This window comes from Panthera leo, chromosome B4 (assembly GCF_018350215.1).
Source record: "Panthera leo isolate Ple1 chromosome B4, P.leo_Ple1_pat1.1, whole genome shotgun sequence".
Taxonomy (NCBI): Eukaryota; Metazoa; Chordata; class Mammalia; order Carnivora; family Felidae; genus Panthera; species Panthera leo.
Window position 1 is genome coordinate 54,109,756 of NC_056685.1, and position 19,904 is coordinate 54,129,659.

The window sequence follows — 19,904 nt, forward strand, 5'->3', positions numbered from 1 at the left end:
CCTTCCTTATAAAACTTAAACTAATTCCCTCCCAAATCAACCTAAAGAAGTCTACGGAATCTCCTGGACTTAAACCACCACTCCAGATTTCCCCATAGGTACCCCCAGGTAAAAATTGACAATGGGGAACAAATTAATTGACTTTTGGTGGTGACACGTGCAACACATTCTGTATTAAAGCTGATTTAAGTTTATTGGATTAATTAAAATAGACACATCTTTAGAGTTTATCAGCATTAAGTATAAAACTTTTATTCTACTGAGGTTTAATAAAGATCAAATGAGCTCCTGTTATTTCTGTTGCACTTTGGCAGCTGAAAGGTGATTTAAATGATGGTTAATTGTGTCTGTCTCATAGTTTTCATGGGTAATTGGTAAGAACAACTAGACTGATTAAATAAAAAGGTTTATAGCTTGGGGTGCCTACGTGGCTCAGTCAGTTAAGCATCTGATTCCTGATTTTGGCTCAGGTCATGATCTTACAGTTTGTGTGATCCAGTCCTGCATCTGGCTCTGCACTGATAATATGGGGCCTACTTGGGATTCTCTCTCTCCTTCACTCTTTCCCCCTCCCCTGGTCGTGCATTTTCTCTCTCTCCCTCTCTTTCTCAATAAACAAATGAGCAAACAAACAAAGAAACTTTAAAAAAGGGCTTATAGTTTTCAAAATCTTTGGTAAACTGAAACTTTAAAGTTGTGCTAAATTAAATGATAAATTGGGTTGAATCCACTGGACATTTAAGTCTTTTCCAGAAAGGATAGAACACTACAAGATTGGTTACTGAACGTGGTTTACCTGCTTTGGCTTCTTATTATGGAGAAACTGAAGCTACCTGGGTCTGTTGGTAAACGTGCTTTGTGCTTTACTAAAAGATTATACTATGGAGAAGCACATGTCTCTAGAAATTATGAAATGTGTTCATAAATTTCCAGCCTAAAGAATTCTTGTGAAACAGATGGTTCACAATTGGTTACTGTTTAATATTCTCTGGAGATTAAGGTTTCTAAGTGTTAAAATTCTGCTAAATGTCATCAAGACTGATATAAATTATAAGGAAATCAGTTCAGTATGTAGGAAATTTGACGTGTAAGGAAAGTATAGAAATGAGAATACACGTTTGTTGAGGTAAAACAAAGTAATCTTGTCTTAAAATGAGACTGTTATGTAGAAACAAAAAGCTTAGGGCAAAATATGAATGAGAAAAAAAATTGTAGAAGGTTTGTGAAGGGAAGGCTTTGGACTTCAGGACTGACTCAGACTGGAAGAAAAAAAAAAGTTACACAGAGGGAGTGAAATGTATTTTGAAAGCACACTGGTATAAGATTGAAATCTGCTTTACTCTCTGTTAAAAGACAAAGTTTTCAGTTTGTTCTCCATATTTATGAGTCTCTTCGGTTTTGTCACCCTCCTTGTCTACTCCTGAAATCATTGTTGCACTATATGCTAACTAATTTGGATGTAAATTTTTAAAAATAAATAAAATAAAATAAAATAAAATAAAATAAAAAATAAAAGACAAAGTTTTCTTGGATTGTTGGTCTGCTTTTGCTAAAGAATTGTAAACATTTTTTCATGTGTTGGTTGGCCATCTGGATGTCTTCTTTGGAGAAGTGTCTATTCATGTATTTTGCCTATTTCTTTTTTTTTTTTTTTTAATTTTTTTTTCAACGTTTTTTAAATTTATTTTTGGGACAGAGAGAGACATAGCATGAACGGGGGAGGGGCAGAGAGAGAGGGAGACACAGAATCGGAAACAGGCTCCAGGCTCCGAGCCATCAGCCCAGAGCCTGATGCGGGGCTCGAACTCACGGACCACGAGATCGTGACCTGGCTGAAGTCGGACGCTTAACCGACTGCGCCACCCAGGCGCCCTATTTTGCCTATTTCTTGACTGGATTATTTGTTTTTTGGGTGTTGAGTTTGATAAGGTCTTTATAGATTTTGGATACTAAACCTTTATCTGATATGTCATTTGCAAATATCTTCTCCCATTCTCTCGGTTGCCTTTTAGTTTTGCTGATTGTTTCCTTCACTGTGCAGAATCTTTTTATGCTAAGTGAAATTAGTCAGTCAGAGAAAGACAAAAATCATATGACTTCACTCATATGAGGCCTTTAAGAGATAAAACAGCTGAACATAAGGGAAGGGAAACAAAAATAATATAAAAACAGGCAGGGGGCAAAACAGAAGAGACTCATAAATATGGAGAACAAACTGAGGGTTACTTGAGGTGTTGTGAGAGAGAGGATAGGCTAAATGGGTAAGGGACACTAAGAAATCTACTCCTGAAATCATTATTGCACTATATGCTAACTAATTTGGATTTAAAATTTTAAAAATAAAAAATAAAAGAAAAAAAAAGAATTGTAAACAAAGTTGTTGTTTTTTCTTTTCTTTGTTTTCTCAGAAAACCAAGCTTTCTACGTTTTGTTTTATTGGATCTTTGATTACTTAAGAGATCTAACTCTTTTCAATACTAAAGGAGCTAAGATTTGCTAACAACTATAGACTTCTGTAGGCCCTCTTACTGCCAGTTTGGTTAAATACATAATTAAATACTAAGTTTTGTAATGATTTGTAATCCTATTTAGATATGTGCTTTGAACTTTCTGAGGTTTTGAACAAACTTCCCAAGATTTGCATTCTAAATGAAACCTTTTCCACTAATTAGGCTTGTTTATTTTTTATGTTAAATTATATGGGAAGCATCATCCAACAAAATGATGATAAACCTTTTTAGGTTGTACTCTATGGGTGTATGCTAGAACTGCTCTAGAAAATATATCGAATTTCTGAAGTTATAATATGTCCTGGTATAGAGTCATCACTTGACATTCTAGTAATTAAAATGGTGTGTGTCACAAAAATGACAAGATTTTCTTGTCAACTGTATTGTTAGTGAATTTTCAGCAGATCTTGAATCATGTTTATTTTTGAATCTTGTCACTTATTGTTTTGAGCTCTTGAAAAATGTGTTTCACTGTCAATGAGATTATTGAAAAGAACTTTTGACAAATACAGGATTTTGATATCTTTAAAATCATAAAACTAAAGTGGTTAATACTTTCTGGTACTAATGGAAAAGCTGCATTCAAACAGAACAAGTATTAGTAATGTGGGATTGAATGAAATGAGGAATATGGTTATAGTTTTTAGGACTCTCCTTTGAAACATTGCTGATTCTCTAATGTTGGCTTTTCCAGATTTAAGGAAACTTTCTCTTAAGGTATCTATGACTTACAGAAACATGACAAAATATTCTTGTGAACAAATTGAAACATTTAAATTTCTCTCTAACTGAACCCTCCAGAGTTCGGAAACTGTGAGTATTCTTTCTTTCATGGCAATTGCAGTTGTTTACATAACTTCAATAAGAATGTATTCTCTTTGTAACAAGACACCATTGGAAAAATTGGTTACTTTACCAAGGCTTTGATTAGAATGTCATGTTTGAGAGAGACGTGCGCAGACTCAGATATGACCAGACAGTTTAAAGGAACTAAGGTTGACTTTATGGAGCCAATAAAGCCCCTTGGAAATGTTAGCCAGATACCTTGCTTATGGAGCTCCAGGCAGCCTTACCAGGTGAGTAAAGAATCTCACTTCCTGGAAGGTGCAGGAAACTTCTGTATATTTGAGGGACCTCAAGAAGAGGAATTCATCCAAAACTACAGGTATTGTAGGCAAGTCTGATGGTAGGTATGTGTCTTGGCTTCTGTCCTTGAGAGGCTATTGAAAGTTCAATCTAGAGATCCCTTATGAAAAGTTCAAGCAAAGCATGTTTGAAAGAATCTATAAGGTCAATCACTATTCTTGCTGAGCTTATGTAACTTATTAGGCCAATTTTGTTAAAATTGGGTTGTTTTTCAAGAGAATTAGTCTTTCTTTGGCTATCTTTCAAAATGAGGATGATTTACATCAAGACAGCATGGTATTGGCATAAAAACACATAGACCAATGGAATATAATAGAAACCCCAGAACTAGACCCACAAACGTATGGCCAAGTAATCTTTGACAAAGCAGGAAAGAATATCCAATGGAAAAAAGACAGTCTCTTTAACAAATGGTGCTGGGAGAACTGGACAGCAACATGCAGAAGAATGAAACTAGACCACTTTCTTACACCATTCACAAAAATAAACTCAAAATGGATAAAGGACCTGAATGTGAGACAGGAAACCATCAAAACCCTAGAGGAGAAAGCAGGAAAAGACCTCTTTGACCTCAGCTGCAGCAATTTCTTACTTGACACATCCCCAAAGGCAAGGGAATTAAAAGCAAAAATGGACTACTGGGACCTTATGAAGATAAAAAGCTTTTGCACAGCAAAGGAAACAATCAACAAAACTAAAAGGCAACCAACGGAATGGGAAAAGATATTTGCAAATGACATATCGGACAAATGGCTATTATCCAAAATCTATAAAGAGCTCACCAAATTTAAATTAAAATAAATTATTATTATAATATTAAAAACAAAACACACACAAATCAAATAAATGATGATAGATGCTAGGTGTGTTTTGGTCTGGGTGTTGAAATGGGCTTCCTTCACATAAGTGGATTCATGCAATATTTTCCTTTTGTGGCCAGCTTATTTCACTTAGCATAATATATTGAAGGTTCATTCATTGTAATATGTGTCATAATGCCCTTCCTCTGTAAGGCTGAATAATATTCCATTGTGTATATATCCCACACCTTGCTTATGCATCCATCCACTGATAGGCATGTGGGTTATTTCACCTTTTGGCAGTTTTGAGTAATGCTATTATGAACATGGGTTTGCAAATATCTTTTTGAGTCCCTGCCTTCAATTCTTTGGGCTGTATACCTAGAAGTGGGATTGCTGGATCATATGGTAATTGTGTAGGTAATTTTTTGAGAAATCATCGTACTGCCAGCAGTGCAAAAGTGTCCCACTTTCTCTACTTCCTCACCAACACTTGTTATCCTCTGACTTTTTTTTTTTAATAGCAGTCACCTTAACGGGTGTGAAGTGATACTAAGAGGTTATTTTGAGGAATAAAAAGGAGGCCTGTGGGCCAGGACAGAGTGAGTGAGGGGGTAGCAGTAGGGGATGAGGTCAGAGAGAAAGCAGGAAGCCTGATCCTTCAGGTAGGGTCTGAGAGTTATTGTGAGGACTTTGGCCGTTTGACTCTAGGTGAGATGGAAACCCTAGAAAAAGTGATAGTTTCATAGGTTGCCCACTGATTTTCCTGTTATGTGAACTAAGTACTGTGTTCTCAGACTAAGGAAAGGCCTCCTCCAGAGTTTGAAAACAAGGTGTGGAGACAAGTTTTGCAGAGTTCTCAATAGATGTCTGGGGCTTCTGACAACACCATGAGGGCTGAATAAGCTGTGTTCTTGCCTCTGCCTCTCCCTACATGCCAAAGCAGAGATACCATATAGCCACCTATGGAAGAGTAATATGACAGACTGCTTTCACTGAAGCTGTTCACTTTCTAGAGTATCTCTAGGCAGGAGTCCATCACTTAAATATCAAACAAAAGTCATTTTAGTGTCACTCACTCTTTTAGTTTTTTTTTTTTTTTTTTTTCCCACCGTACTGTGGATAATCAAGAGCTGACATGCAGATAAAGGGAGTTTATTTTCTAGGTCTAGGTGAAATTAAGGACTGCAAAGACAGGGGTAGGTGGACTCTCAGGAAGGGGGCAGGAACCATGTGCATCAGGCACTCACAAAGCCTTGCAGAATTAAATAGAGGAATCCAGTCCCAAGCCCCAGATGCCTCAGGAAGGACAGAAATGTCTGAGATGCTCAGAGCTGAAGAGAGATGGCCCACAAAGAAAGCCTGAAACCACATTTCTGAGAGGCATAGAGTACCCGTCATAACTTCACTTCCCCTCAGGACAGGAATGAAAGCTCTACATCAAAATGAGAAGTCCGAGCAGTTATACACATCCTCAATAACAAATAGGCTGGAGAGAACGGCCAAAAACCATTGTTTATAAATGTTAGAAAATACACCTTGCATGTGTGGGAAGTGGGGGAGATGTAGGGTAGAGAAGGAGAGAATTATGGGTTATCCCTGATGGGAAAGGAGGAAGGGCAGAAATTGATATTCACTATGACAGTCTTAGGATTCAAATTGGGGTTAGGGAAGGGAAGTATAGTAAAATATGGAAACATAAATAACTAATTTTTATCGGCAAGGACACAGGCCATGTACTCCTAGATTTTGTGTGCTGTGTTACTCTCCAGCTGAGGATCACCTTATTCATCTTCCACTCTCAACATACTATCATCACCACCCACCACCAGGATAGAGACTCCACAGCTTGCCTTACATCATAGTCTCATCTCATTTCCTCTCTCTGTGGAATCATTACAGAGGTCCCAGGTTACCTTTAACTCTTCAAACATATGATAAAACAGGACTAGGATATAGGAGAAGTCTGCTCCTCCTTCTTTCCTCAAGAATAAAAATAATAGACCTAAATGGCAGTGAAAGTCTTGGGTCATTCACTCATTCATTCATTCAAAAAATATTAAGCACCTTCCAATTGCCCATACTAGCGTTTGATATTACAAGCACAATATGGAGGAAAAACACATGTTCCTTTCCTATCTGGCACTCATTGTCTTTAACATGTTCTTATGTAATATTCGTGCCCTGAATGTGTAACCTGAATCTGATGATAAAAATGATCAGTCTACAAACAACTTTCTACAGAAAGTTCACTTTCTATGAAAGAACTCACCTGTGCTATTGAAAACTGTCCATATAAGGAATGACAGGCTGAGGGACTGTTGCAGATTAAAGGAGAATAAAGAGATGTGACAATGAAATGCAATGCAAAACCATGGATTGAACCTGAATCAAGGAGAAACATTCTACCTAAAAATGCACAGTTAGTAAACTGAATAAGGATCATATTTTACACACACACACACACACACACACACACCCCATTAGAGTAGGCAAACAAATATGTCAAAGTGTTAACAGTTGCTCAATCTTGGTAAAAGATAAATGGGTGTTAATTATACTATTCTTGCAACATTCTGTAGGTTTGATATTTTTCAATCTAAAAAGGTAGGAGGAATAAAAGAATGTCTGAGCAGTAAGTGTTATGGATTCTCCTTCTCTGAATGTCCTTTACAAACAAGCTTGTCATCACCTTTGGTTGGAGCTAATTCCTACCCAGAATGTTCTAGCCACAAATCAGGACCTTTATATCAGAATAGTGGGTAATATAGAACTCCCTTGTCTTTGATTTACAACCAAAATTGTCAGAAAAAAAGTGCCTGGAAAGAAATCACAATCTTGGTTCATGTTAGTATGGTTGTAAAAATTCCATAGTCTTATTGTCATTTCGTGGAATTAACACAAACTAATAAACCAAAGCCCTAGACTTGAACTCTGGAGGCATTGGGAAACATGTGCAGAGACTGAAGGCAGAGAAAAATGGTATCTGGCAAATAGGGGTATGATGTATATGTGCAAGGTTTAGAGATATATGGAGAGAGGGTAAGAAAAGAACCAGATTTGTTGAGCTGTGAGTAATGTACACATTTATCCCAATAACAGCCCAATGGCATAGGTATTATTACTCTACTTTAAAGACTGAGAGACTGAGAGAACTGTACCCAGCTCATATAGCCAGTATTTGAACTTGGAATTTGAACTTGGCTCTTTGTTGCTTCAAAGGCAGCACCCTACCTCCACAAAGAATCAAGACTCTAGGGCATGGCTATTAAGGGAATATTTGACCCAGTTCTTATTTTTTTGCCCAGGTTACCCTATGCCAATGTCTTCCTTCTCCTCTCAAATACATACTTATAGGACAGAGTTAGAATTACCGGGACCATTAAGTCTGAAAGCTACATCTAAACCATGTCTTGCTGAAATCCAAACCTAATCTATGGCCAAAATGTCTCCAGACTATGTTTTAGATGCCAAGAGAGATGCCAAAGCATCCCTTAGCCTACTCCAATAGTTCCCAGATATGATTTTACAGCTAATTGTAATTCCTGCCTGAAACTTCAGCCCATGCCCATTTGTTTAGGGTTTAGTGGAAATAGAGGATAATAGATCCCTAAATGGCAAATATAAGTCCCCCTCCTGAGACTACTTTCATAATCCTATTTCTTTATCATTCTATTCCAAATATTTTCTGGTCACTGCCTCATACTTAAGAATAAAAAGATCTATCAGTAGTGCAGTTAGAGAGTGTTAGAGAAAATAATGAAACCTTGATTCTCATTATGTAAAGGAAGATGGGGTGGGGAGCAGACATTTTCTAAAATGGGAGCCCAATGGCAGAAAGATGGTTACAATTTTCCTGATAACCTAAATAACTATAGGTTTGGCCTTCCCAAACCTCAGCCAACATCTGTGGCTTCCAGATGCTACCAGCTTCCACCATTAGGAAAAAATATGTCATAAAGAACAGCCCCAACTGGGACAAAGGAGGGTAGGAAGCAGGTGTCAGTTTAATGAGGATAGTTTAACAAAACATTTTTTTAAGCTTCCTAATTCACCTGGCCATTTGTTCTCCAGTCTTGGCTTCCAATCAAAAATAGACTGGGAATGGTTTTCAGAGAATGGCAATCTTCTGTTTATCCTTAATCCAGAAGAACAAGTACCAGAAAAATTACAGCTAGCCCAGTCACTCCAAAATATGATTAACCCAATTCCAGAGCTAAAATTGCAGGGTGATTCTAGTGAAAAGGATTTTAGTTATGTCAGGTTGATCATTCTGGCTTGGTTGTTGACAACTAGAGACCTGACCTAGTATAATATATATTTTGCCCCTAATTTGTGACCAACTCTGTGCTCCTAGCACAGAGTACGTTAGTATTTATTAGTCACCAATGGAAAGAATCACAAAGACCAATGGACATCAGGTATCGGTAAGACCTCCTTGTCTATTTTTTGATATCCTCATTATTTTTTAAAAATTATTCATGAATAACTTGAGGTAAGGAATAATCAGTATTCTGAACATGCTGTAAGTATAGGAAGATCAACAGAAAAGATAAAGGATTGCCTCTATATGTTAGTTTCAATAGGAAGAAAATCCCAAATATGTCCAGAAATAAAGGAATTAACAAACTAGCCTCTAAGAATCCTGACTTTATTCAGGGAAATTGCATAAAAATTTGTAATAAATCTAAGAAATTCCAAGTGAACTCATTGGTTTCAGATATTTGGGGATCACCAACCTTACCCTAAATTCAATTCAGCTGACATGAAGTCACTTAGACATTTAGCACCATGTCCACACTAGACCCTACCTAGTAGGTTTCTATGGTTTTCAAATACTGCATATCTAGGGCCAGCCTCATGCCATACTCCCTGATACCCCCTCTCAGTCCATAAATTTGGTAACTCAGAACAATGAGATCCTCACAGCTGTCACTCAGATTCACCCAGCAGCCATCAGAGAGTGCTGCCTTTGAAGCAGGATAAAGCCCTAATTCACATTCTTCCTGATCACTACATTCAGCAGATAACTGAAGTGTGGCTATTCTCTACCCTCCTGGAAAAAATAACACTTTATTTAAGTTTTAAACACACACACACACACACACACACACACACACACACACCTGAGTTTCCTGCTCTCTATCAAATCCAAACTTCTAAGATTGTATTTCCAGGGTTTTATTTTCACTGTTCTTATAGCACTTACTCCTACTACTAAACTTTTCTGTGGCTCCTGCTTGAACAGGACAAATCTTTCCCCACACATGCACATCTTGTTGGCATTGGCAGCAGCCCTCATAGATTGTCCTTCTTTTCCTAGAACACACTGTTTCCAAACCCTGTTCAACGGACCCTCCTTCTGGAAGCTTCTTTGTCCACACCTATAAATAGATATATGATCTCTCCAGTGTGCTCTCTTTGACCCCTGTTCTCCCCTCACTAATCTCCAGTGGTAAACTCACTGGCCTAGAACTTTGCATTGGAAGAAAACCCAGTTAGAGAGTATAAGTAGTAGATGGCGAGGTGGAGCTGAGGAACAGAGTTTCTGCCTGATGATGCCCTCAGCTTGCCTTTCCTTCCCCAGCTGAATCCTGAGGTACAAAGAATTAACTGGCCACAGCCAAGGAAGTACCTCAGGATCTACAGCCCAGTTTAGTGGTGTCAGAGATCTGACACAAAAACTAAGGCCCAAATTTCCTTCACCACAACAAAGTTAAAGCACAGAGGAAGTAACCAAAGTCAACTGATCATGGTTTGCACCAGTGTCATCCCCTGAGGTGAGACAACTGAACAGACAGACAACACAGAATCTTATTACTTCCACCATTTTAATTTATTTGGAAAACAAGTCACCTAGTGCTTTGACATTAGGCAAAATGACACAATACTCAAACTGCAATAACTACATTTGAGGCTAACCTGCTTAAGAGAGGAGTGGGAATATAGTCAAATCATTGACTGGTGTGTAGAATAGGACTTCATTCAGGAGGATAGGGAAGTATCCATGAAATGCCCTTATAGTGTAAGCTCCCAGAGAAAAGAATGCCCTGTATTTGCTACCATTTTTCTTGTACTGTCTATAAATAATTACACAGTTGGGTTCTATGTACTTGGGTAGGGTCTAAAGTGAGAAATTGGATGGTTTCCCAAGCTGAAACCACAAGATGTTTCTAAGTGAGAAAGTCTGGGTTCAATTTATTAAAGATCAGATTTCAACTAAGAATAAATAAATACACAAATTCCAAATTAGAAAATCCATGCACCACACTGATTCTTCGCGCAAAAGAACTCAAGGAAATGCAACATTCCCCCATAATTATCAACACAATCAACATTACCCTCAAATCATCATGCACTCAGTTACACACAGTGCAAGATAATGATGGGAAAAAGAGAATTCACTTTCTGGGAATGTACAATAGAGGCTTTTTGTGAACAATTCATAACTTTCCAAAATACATAAAAGATACATAAACTGAACTAGGAAGGGTATTTAAAGCAAAAAGCAACAGTCAACACAAGGGCATGTCAAGATCACAGAGGGCTTCCTACTTGATGGAAGGTAAGAGTAGGAAGGACCACATTTTCCACTGGTGGCAAGAAAGTGAGTAACTTGATGAGGTCCCGATAGTTTATTTTTCTTTTTATTTCCCTTGCCTCTGTAGACAGGTCAAGTAAGAAGTTGCTGCAGCTGAAGTCAAAGAGGCTGCTGCTTGTTTTCTCATCTATGGTTTTGATGGTTTCTTATTTCACATTTAGGTCTTTGATCCATTTTGAATTTATTGCTGTGTATGGTGTAAGAAAGTGGTCCAGTTTCATTTTTCTGCATGCTGCTATCCAGTTGTCCCAGCACCATTTACTAAAGAGACTATCTTTTTTACATTGAATACTCTTTCCTGCTTTGTCGAAGATAGTTGGTTTTACACACACACACACACACACACACACACACACACACACACACACACACATTTCTGGGTCCTATATTCTAGTCTATAGATCTACATGTCTGTTTTTGTGCCAATACTACACTGCTTTGATTATTACAGCTTCGTAATACAGCTTAAAGTCTGAAATTGTGGTGCCTCCAGCTTTGGTTTTCTTTTTCAATATTACTTTAGCTATTTGGGGTCTTTTGAAGTTCCATAAAAAATTTAGGATTGTTTCTTGTAGCTCTAAATGTCCACTGACTGATGAATGGATAAAGATGTGTGTGTGTGTATGTATATGTATATGTGTACATATACATGTATATATCTATATATCTATATATCTATATCTATATCTATCTATCTATCTATACACACACACACACACACACACACTCACACACACACACACACACACATGCACACACAATAGAATACTACTTGGCGATGAAAACAAATGAAATCTTGTCATTTGCAACGATGTGGATGAAACCAGAGTGTAATAAGCAAAATAAGTCAGTCAGAAAAAGACAGCTATCATACAATTTAACTCATGTGGAATTTGAGAAACACAACAGATAAACATAGGGGAAGGGAAGAAAAATTAAGATAAAAACAGGGAGGCAAACCATAAGAGAATCTTAAATACAGAGAACAAACTGAGGGTTGCTGGAGGGAAGGTGGGTGGGGGAAGAATGGTTAGATGGGTAATGGGCATTAATGAGGAAACTTTTTGCAATGAGCACTGGGTGTCATATGTAAGAGTTGAATCACTGGGTTTTACTTCTGAAACCAAGACTACACTGTATGTCAACTAACTTGAATTTAAATTAAAAAAATGTGAGTATCTTTTGTGCACCATGGGTGAGCCTGAGAAGCCTCATGGAAGAAGTGGAAATTACCCCACGCTGGCAAAACGTGTAACTGTTTCCCAGGAAAATATCAGTTCAAGCTACATCTTCAGTGTGGCCAGGATCCAAAGCTTAGAGCCTCTTTCAGGCTTTCCTTCCATGCTCCCCCACCAAAACCACAAAACGAATTCCAAAACACCTTAAACCAGTAAATTCAGCTTGCCAAACTAAAGAGATCCAGGTAAATATTTGTTATAGATATTAATACAGATATAGATGTAAATGTAATAATAATAACAACAACAATAATAATAATTATCAGTCTTGGTCTGTGCCAAAGAGGAAAAGAGAGAGAAACCATTTCAGTAGTAATAAATGTGTAACTTTTTCCCTGGAGAAACATAGCTTTCCTGAAAGGTTGGCAAGAAATCTGAAGTAACCAAATTCAGCTCATAATAAAGAAAATAAGTATCAATCTTATCTCCCAAGAGTCTTCAGAGAAAAACTTCACCAAACAGATCACTTACCAGGCATCCTCCATCTATAACCTTACTTTGCTCTGTATTCATTTTGCATGTTACCTGGAAGAAGATTTGCATTCCTTTCTAAAATAAAAAATCCTTAAGGTAGAACCTACTTCATTATCACTCAATAATGCTGCAAACCCTAATTCTGCAAGTAAACATTACTATGTGCAACCAAAATTTGAACTAGAAAGCATGGCAGTCTCCAAACTGTCTGCTCATTAGACCAAGAAGAAACACAGCCACCTCCTCCAACTCACCTACCTACATTACTACTGCTAGCACTACCCCTCTCAAACCACCTCCCAGTCTGGCAGAGGCAGAATTTCCAAGTCAGTGAAAACCCATCATGATGAAAAATAACATGCTCCAGGCCAACTGTATGTAGACCAAATCCAACCAGCCAGATGTAGACCAAATCTCTGTAGTCATAGAACAAAACATTTTGCTTACTTCCCATAATACCTATGGATTTCCTGACACATGCAGACATCATACTAGTATCATTGCACTATTATTTATATAAATAATCAGATAGCCAGAGCTTCTCTAGAGGCTGTATAGACTCCATATTTTCTAGTATCATTCTTGTATGGTTGTGAACAAAGCAGCTTTTCTTAGTCCCTCTGGGATAACTGTAGAGAAGACAGAGTGAAATGAAATGTTTCTCATTCATGATTTTGACACATTTACAGATGTAGTTTCAGTCATAATCCAGTTTTGGAAATTCTTAACATTTCTATTACTATCTAAAACATATGATGAACTTGACAAATCAGAAAAGCCTGAGCTTCTGCTTCTAGAGGTCTTCAGAAACTAGAAGGGCTACCAGGAATAATCAGAATTAGAATTTCCAAGCAAGAATCAGAAAGAGAGCTGGGAAAATCCGAGAAGGGAGTGCAATTAAGGGATTAGAAAATTATGTGATACATTGATTTCAACAGTGAAATACAATTTTTCCTCTACTTCTCCCTATGATTCTCTACTCCCTTTTCTCAACCTCAAATCCTGTCAACAGAGAACACCTAATAAAAGTACTCAGGTGAAAGCAGCAGAAGAAAATCCAAATGCCTCTCTGCCTTATTTTCCAAATTACAGCTGTAACATATGATTCCCTTTGTCTACAATGAGCACTGATCCACATTCATTTTTTTTTTTCAAGGAACCTTTGGTTTCCCCCCAAAGCCTTCCTTTCCTTGTAAGCAAGAATCTAGAAATCTGTCCAGTGGTCCCAACTATAACTACAGTCCATCTCCACTTTCAGACTAGCAGTTGTGAGTGGTCAGAGGCCGTGGCTTATTCTTCTTTGTACCTCCTCTCATCATGTACCCTCAGTAATACAATGCACACAAGGTGTCTTAGGAAAGGTCGATTATCTCTGGTTATATTCCTTCATATCTTCAAACGTGTCCTTCTGCTCTCCCATGTAAGGATTAAGCTATTTCTTTATGTCCTTCCTCAACAGATTTTGCTTGGTTCTTCTCACAGCCCTAGGTGGCTGCTCCACATTGTCACCATCTCTCTTGGAAAGTTAATTGTTTTGTTTGTTGTAGGGAAGACACCAGATCATCTGAGTCACATGAAAGTTGTATCATGCCTCTAAATTCTGAGTTGTTATCCAAATATGGATTTACATCACTTCTCCACCAAGACCCATCTATCTCACCCCAGCTCAGGAAACACAATCTACAACAAAGAGCCTCCACCAACACTTTTCAAGGGACACTGTTTATCTTTCTTCCCTACTTTTTTTTCCGATTTCCAGTATGCTTTGTGATTTCAGTGATAATAAAAGAAAAAATGGATGAGGATACATCAAAAAAATATGATTCAAAAATCATATTTTCAATTCAGAAGATACTTGGTGAAGGAAATTGGCCTTTGCACATGATTTTGCTTAAACTAGGGTTAAAGAGAATCTGCCTTTGGAAGCATATAACATGTATCAGTTGATAATGGAGAGAAGTTGCCCAAGAACTGCTAGAGGGAAAGAGAAAGACAACATAGAAATAAACATTTGCCACACATAATCAGTAAAATGGGTGTCATGCATGCAGAAGTGTTTTCTTGGCTCTAGTGTTAGGATACAGCCCATAGTGTACATGGTGGTTGGGGGGTGTTGAGCACCCCCATTTTATCTATCAACAAATATGCCTATCATATACATAAAATTGACAGATTCAAAGAGAAAGAACAGAGCCATCAAATTTCAAGGTTTATTCAAGATTGACTCAATATATTTGAGACTTCATAAAAGCCTTCATAAAGTGTTTTAAAGATCACTAGGCAGCTACACCCCAAGGGAACATAGTAATCTTTCCTCTTACAACCTGAACTAGCCTATAATCAATGCCTACCACAACTTTTTAAAATTAGATAAGAAAGCCAGGGAGATACCTCCAGCAGCTGTAAAAATAGATATCTAGCTCCTTAAGCTTGGAGCTTGGTGATGGGGAACCACCTTATCACACTGGACCTGCTCTTCTGAAAAGTCCACACCAATGCTCTCCCTAAGAAGATATAAGAAGATATGATATAGAGACTTTCAGAATATCAAATGAGAAAGTATAAAGAAACATGAAGGTGGCAGGAAAGTCAGGTAAAGAATCTTCCTTCATTCAAAGAGCATGTCTAAGTAGACTAAGTGCTGTGCCCTGTGGGAAACACAAAGATGAAGAAACCAAGATCTGCACCAGGTCAGTAAAAAAGGCCAGGAGGGAGGGCAGGACAAAGAGGTAGGAAGGACTCTGGAGGAGAAGCACCAAGGAATAACCTCCCCTAACTCATATTTTCCTCAGCAGAGCTGAGAACCTCAGTGGTCAGGAGGGGAACAGAGTGTAGGGCTCTAAATCACTCTAACCCCTCAAACCTAGTTGTCTTCCCAAATGCACAAGGCCTCTGGTCTGCACCCTGCAATCCACAGTCTAGCCATGGGGGCTAGAAACCCCACAAGGCTTCCATAGCTAGGTGCATTCCAAGTCCAGCCCTGCTCTCTGGCTCTGTTTCCATTTTCTTGCCAGCTCTATATAAGGATAAATCACTTACCCATGGACTTGTTCTGCCTCAGAGGGGAAAGACCTGAGAAGAAAGTGCAAGTCAAACCCAGGGAGAGGTAAGGAGCTTGGCAAGCCAGAATCAGGACTTAGATTGGATCTTAGCAGGGGCCCTGGAAGGCAGGCCCTCTAGGAGGTGGGGCCACTGGGGAGGCGGGATACATGAAAAGTGTGGGAAAGGGTGCACTAGATAGATTAGCTGCAGTCCTGGTGGTAAGCTGGGAGTAGCCAATGGGAGACAAGTGGGGCCATATCTAGGTGCGTTGGTGGAGTGAGGACTTAAATGGGGGGCCTTCATTGGAGACTTTGTTTGCAAAAGATGTGAATTTAGAAGTAAATAAACTCTCTAGGGTTCTGGGTATGGAGAAAGTGCTGATTGGCAGGAGGAGGTGGGGGGGAGCCAGGTGGAGCCCAGCCTGTGGTGATTCAGAGGCCAGTCCCAGATCCAGCTAAAGAGCCCATTCAGCAATTCTTTGAACAAAGATAGGAGCACCGCATCCCCCCCTCCCCCAGCTGCCTCTTCCAGAATTTCCTACTAGGTTCCTCTATCACCACCATCCATCCCTGTCTCCTCACCCATGTTTTCTATCACTCAAGGAATAAAATTAAAAGAGAGCTGGCTTAAGCTTCACCCTGAGGGATTTCCTGAGACAGTCATTCAGAGTTCATAGCACATTCTAACTGAATATGCATTAAGCATTGTGCTGGAGGAAATAAATGAAAAGATATAGTCCCTGCCTACGGAGCTTCCTGGTCTAGACAGTCATAGCATCAGACTTCCAAGACCCTGAAATGGTGATCAAAGGAAGGTGTCTCCTTCATCCTATAATGTTAATCCTCAAACAGAGGCAGACTTGTCAGAGATAGAGAAGGGGGGGGCTACTTAGAGACTGAGGGTTGAATACACCAATGATGGGTCAAAGAATCCCTCAAAGGAAAAGAGGTGCCACTGACTCTCTACTTGATATTGCTGAGGTTCCATTAAACCCTAAATTACGTTCCTTAAACACTGGGGTGGAGGTGGAGGGATGGGAGAGAAGGGTAGCAGATTTTGTCTCTACATGACAAAATCTATACTAACTATACTAAGACAGATTACTAAAATTAGAGTAGAAAGAATTATTCCAGACCTCAGGAAGAACCCCCAAGTGAGGAAAACCTACAAATCACAATGACCCTGCCCTAACACATCTCCAGTAGGCATGGACCAAGGGCACTAATTGAGAACCTCTTTCTTTTGTTCCAGGTACTAAGCTGGGTAGTAGATGAGTGGCCCAGCCAGGACTACAGAGCTAAAATTCCTAAAGGCAAAGGAGACAGTCAGGGGTTTGAAGGATGGCTTCCATAACAGAACAGTAGGAGGAGAGCATCTGGATGTTTGATTTGTGTCTGTCCAACAGTTCTAGGCTGCCTTCCCCTTCCTCTGGCTGGGATTTTCCCAGATGTGCATCTGCTTGATGGAAAGAAATGTGTAGGGGGAGGGTCTTCCTGTCCTTGCATCTGGTCCCAATGACAATATGTTCCCCTTTCACCCTATGCTACTCACTGCCCACTGGATAGAGAGTGGGTAGCTGGGGAGAAATTGCAGGACCCCCAAAATAATCACTAGGTAAAGAAAAGAATGGGTACAGTGTTGGGGAATACAAAGGACACAGAATGGGGCCATAATTCTCTCGTGGAGAAAGGGGTACATCATGGGGTGACTTGGTAGTTGCGGCCCATCCAGGTGATTTCACATGAAGTATCTGAACCTTGATGGGTTGGAGGAGGGAAGAGGTGAGGAGGCAGGGGTGTGAGCCAGAGATAGGGGAAGAGGTTGAAAGACATAGAGATAAGAGAGGCAAGGAAGAGAGATAAAAGGTGGGGCAAGAAAGGCAACAGGGATGTGGGGAGACACCAAAAGGAGACAGACACGAGATGGGCATGGAGAAACCAAAAGGCACACAAGGTGAAAATCAAAAGTGTGATGGCAAGAGACACGTGAGAGAGTGAGAAATGGAAGCAGGGAGGGAGACAGCCAAAAGGAAGAGCTGAGGGTAGACTCAGTTCTGAAAATCTCAGACCAAAATATGTCTGGAGTCAGAGAAACAGAAAGGTCTATAGACAGGCAGATCTGCCTGACAAAAATGAAGGTTAAAGAAGCAAAATAGGAAGGAAGGACACAAGGTTTCTGGGAGGAGGGGGGAGGGAGCAAGAGAGAGAGAAGGAGGCAGGTGTGGAGCAGGAGGAGGGACCCAGGCCAGGGAGAAGACATATATTTGCTTTATGATCCTCTTCAGTCTCACCTGGTACTTGTTGAGCCCCCGTACTCTCTCAGGTGCTGCTGGGTGGTAGATGTGTCCAGGAAGCTGATAGGATGAAGCGGCTGCCATCACTGCCCCTGACTCCCTCCCATTGCCAACCTGGGGATACAAAAACCCCTACATGGATATGAAAACTGCCACCCCTACTCTCCCCCAAAATGCTGCAATCAAAAGACCCCTGAGGCGCACCCCTAAACTTATCAGAGTTAATGTAGCTTGAGAAGCCAGTGCAAGGGGGAGTGGGGGCAAAGGAGAAAGAGAAACCGAGGCAGCAGGCAGGCAAGGATGAAAAACTCTGGAGAAAGTGCTGGGGACAGGACGGTTAGGGATCACATGGAGAAGAGTTAGAAGAGGGTAAGGTCTGGGATGGTGTCTGCATTGAGAGCTAAATAAGCACCATGCAAAGTATAAGCAAATAACACATTAGTGACTGTCCATTAATTTGGGGTCAACAATGTAGATACCTTCTGAGCAGTTATGATGTAGGCCTTGAAGCAGCTCTTCACTAAAGAGCTCCCACAAATATACATATGAAACCCACAAAAGGAGAAACTGAGGCAGAGAACAGTGACTTTGAGGCCAGTGTACATGCTTGAATCTAGGTTTCAATGGACCTGAGATGAAGCAACTAGCCATGGCAAGCTCGATTCTGCCTTTTTTCCCCAGGCTTTCCTGCGGCACTGCAAAGACTGACTCCTCCAGCTCCTCTCAGGGCCAGTGGAGACACTAAGAACATTAACTCAAGCAATCTAAAGGAGAGTCGTCCTCCCCACCCCCTTCCCTGACCACCATATTTGAATGTCCCAAAGGCCAGATGTCTGGTTATAGCCAGAGCTCAAGGAGTCTCCTTAGCAGCAAGAAAGAGAGCAGAGAGGGAACATTGCAGAAAATCCTGAAGAAAAGATAAGGGAGCAAAACCCACCAGGTCCATCCCACCCCACAGACACTTAGAAGTTTACTAAAGTTCAGAATGTCCAGGGCTTCCATGTAATTAAAACCAGGAGCTGGGTAATTACACTTCTTCTCCAAGTTCTACCCTTTACCCTCCCTCTTCCCCATGGACACACATCTGATGAAACACACTAAACCAGAGGACTTGAGAAACTGCCTCCACTAAAGCGATGGACTTAATTTTAGGAAAAGGAATTTAGAATACATTTGGAAAGGATTTCCTTAGAGGTAGGGTTATTAAATGCTAGAACCAGAGAAACACATACACACACATGTACAACCAAAAGGAAAAGGAAAGCCTTCTCTTAGCTGCTATTTCTCTGTCTATGGGATGGACCTCCAGATGATGTGTCCCACGTCAGGAAACAAAATATAGTCTCTCTAAACTTTAGGAAGTTAATTCCTCCCTAACCTTTAGTTAGGCAAATATTCTGAAGAATTACACAGTCTATATAAGAGCCCCAAATCCAGAAGCCTAGTTTGCTGCCCTATCCCCCAAACCTCCCTCTCCTGTTGGATCTCAACCTGTCTGCACCTCTCAGTGTCCATTCTTTGGACTCACCCTGTGAACCCAGCCCAGGGGGAAGGAAAGCATCCCAAGGGAGGAAAAGACATATCTGGGATGTGAGAAGAGAGACACACAAAACAAGAAACACTGGGAGAGCATGCATGCATGCATGCATACATGCATAAATAAATAAATAAATAAATAAATAAATAAATAAGAAGAAATGAAACATGTAAGATAATATACTGTAAACAGATCCTTCCAGTGTTGAGGGACATATGGAAGGGAGGATTAACATGGACATGGAGAATACAAAGCAAGATTAA

The 19,904-nt window shown here is 39.8% G+C and overlaps 1 pseudogene; it reads right to left on the minus strand.

The window, feature by feature from the left end:
- Positions 1 to 15,838, minus strand: part of LOC122224319 — a 49,636-nt pseudogene extending 33,798 nt beyond the window's left edge.
- Between the last annotated feature and the right edge of the window lie 4,066 nt (positions 15,839 to 19,904).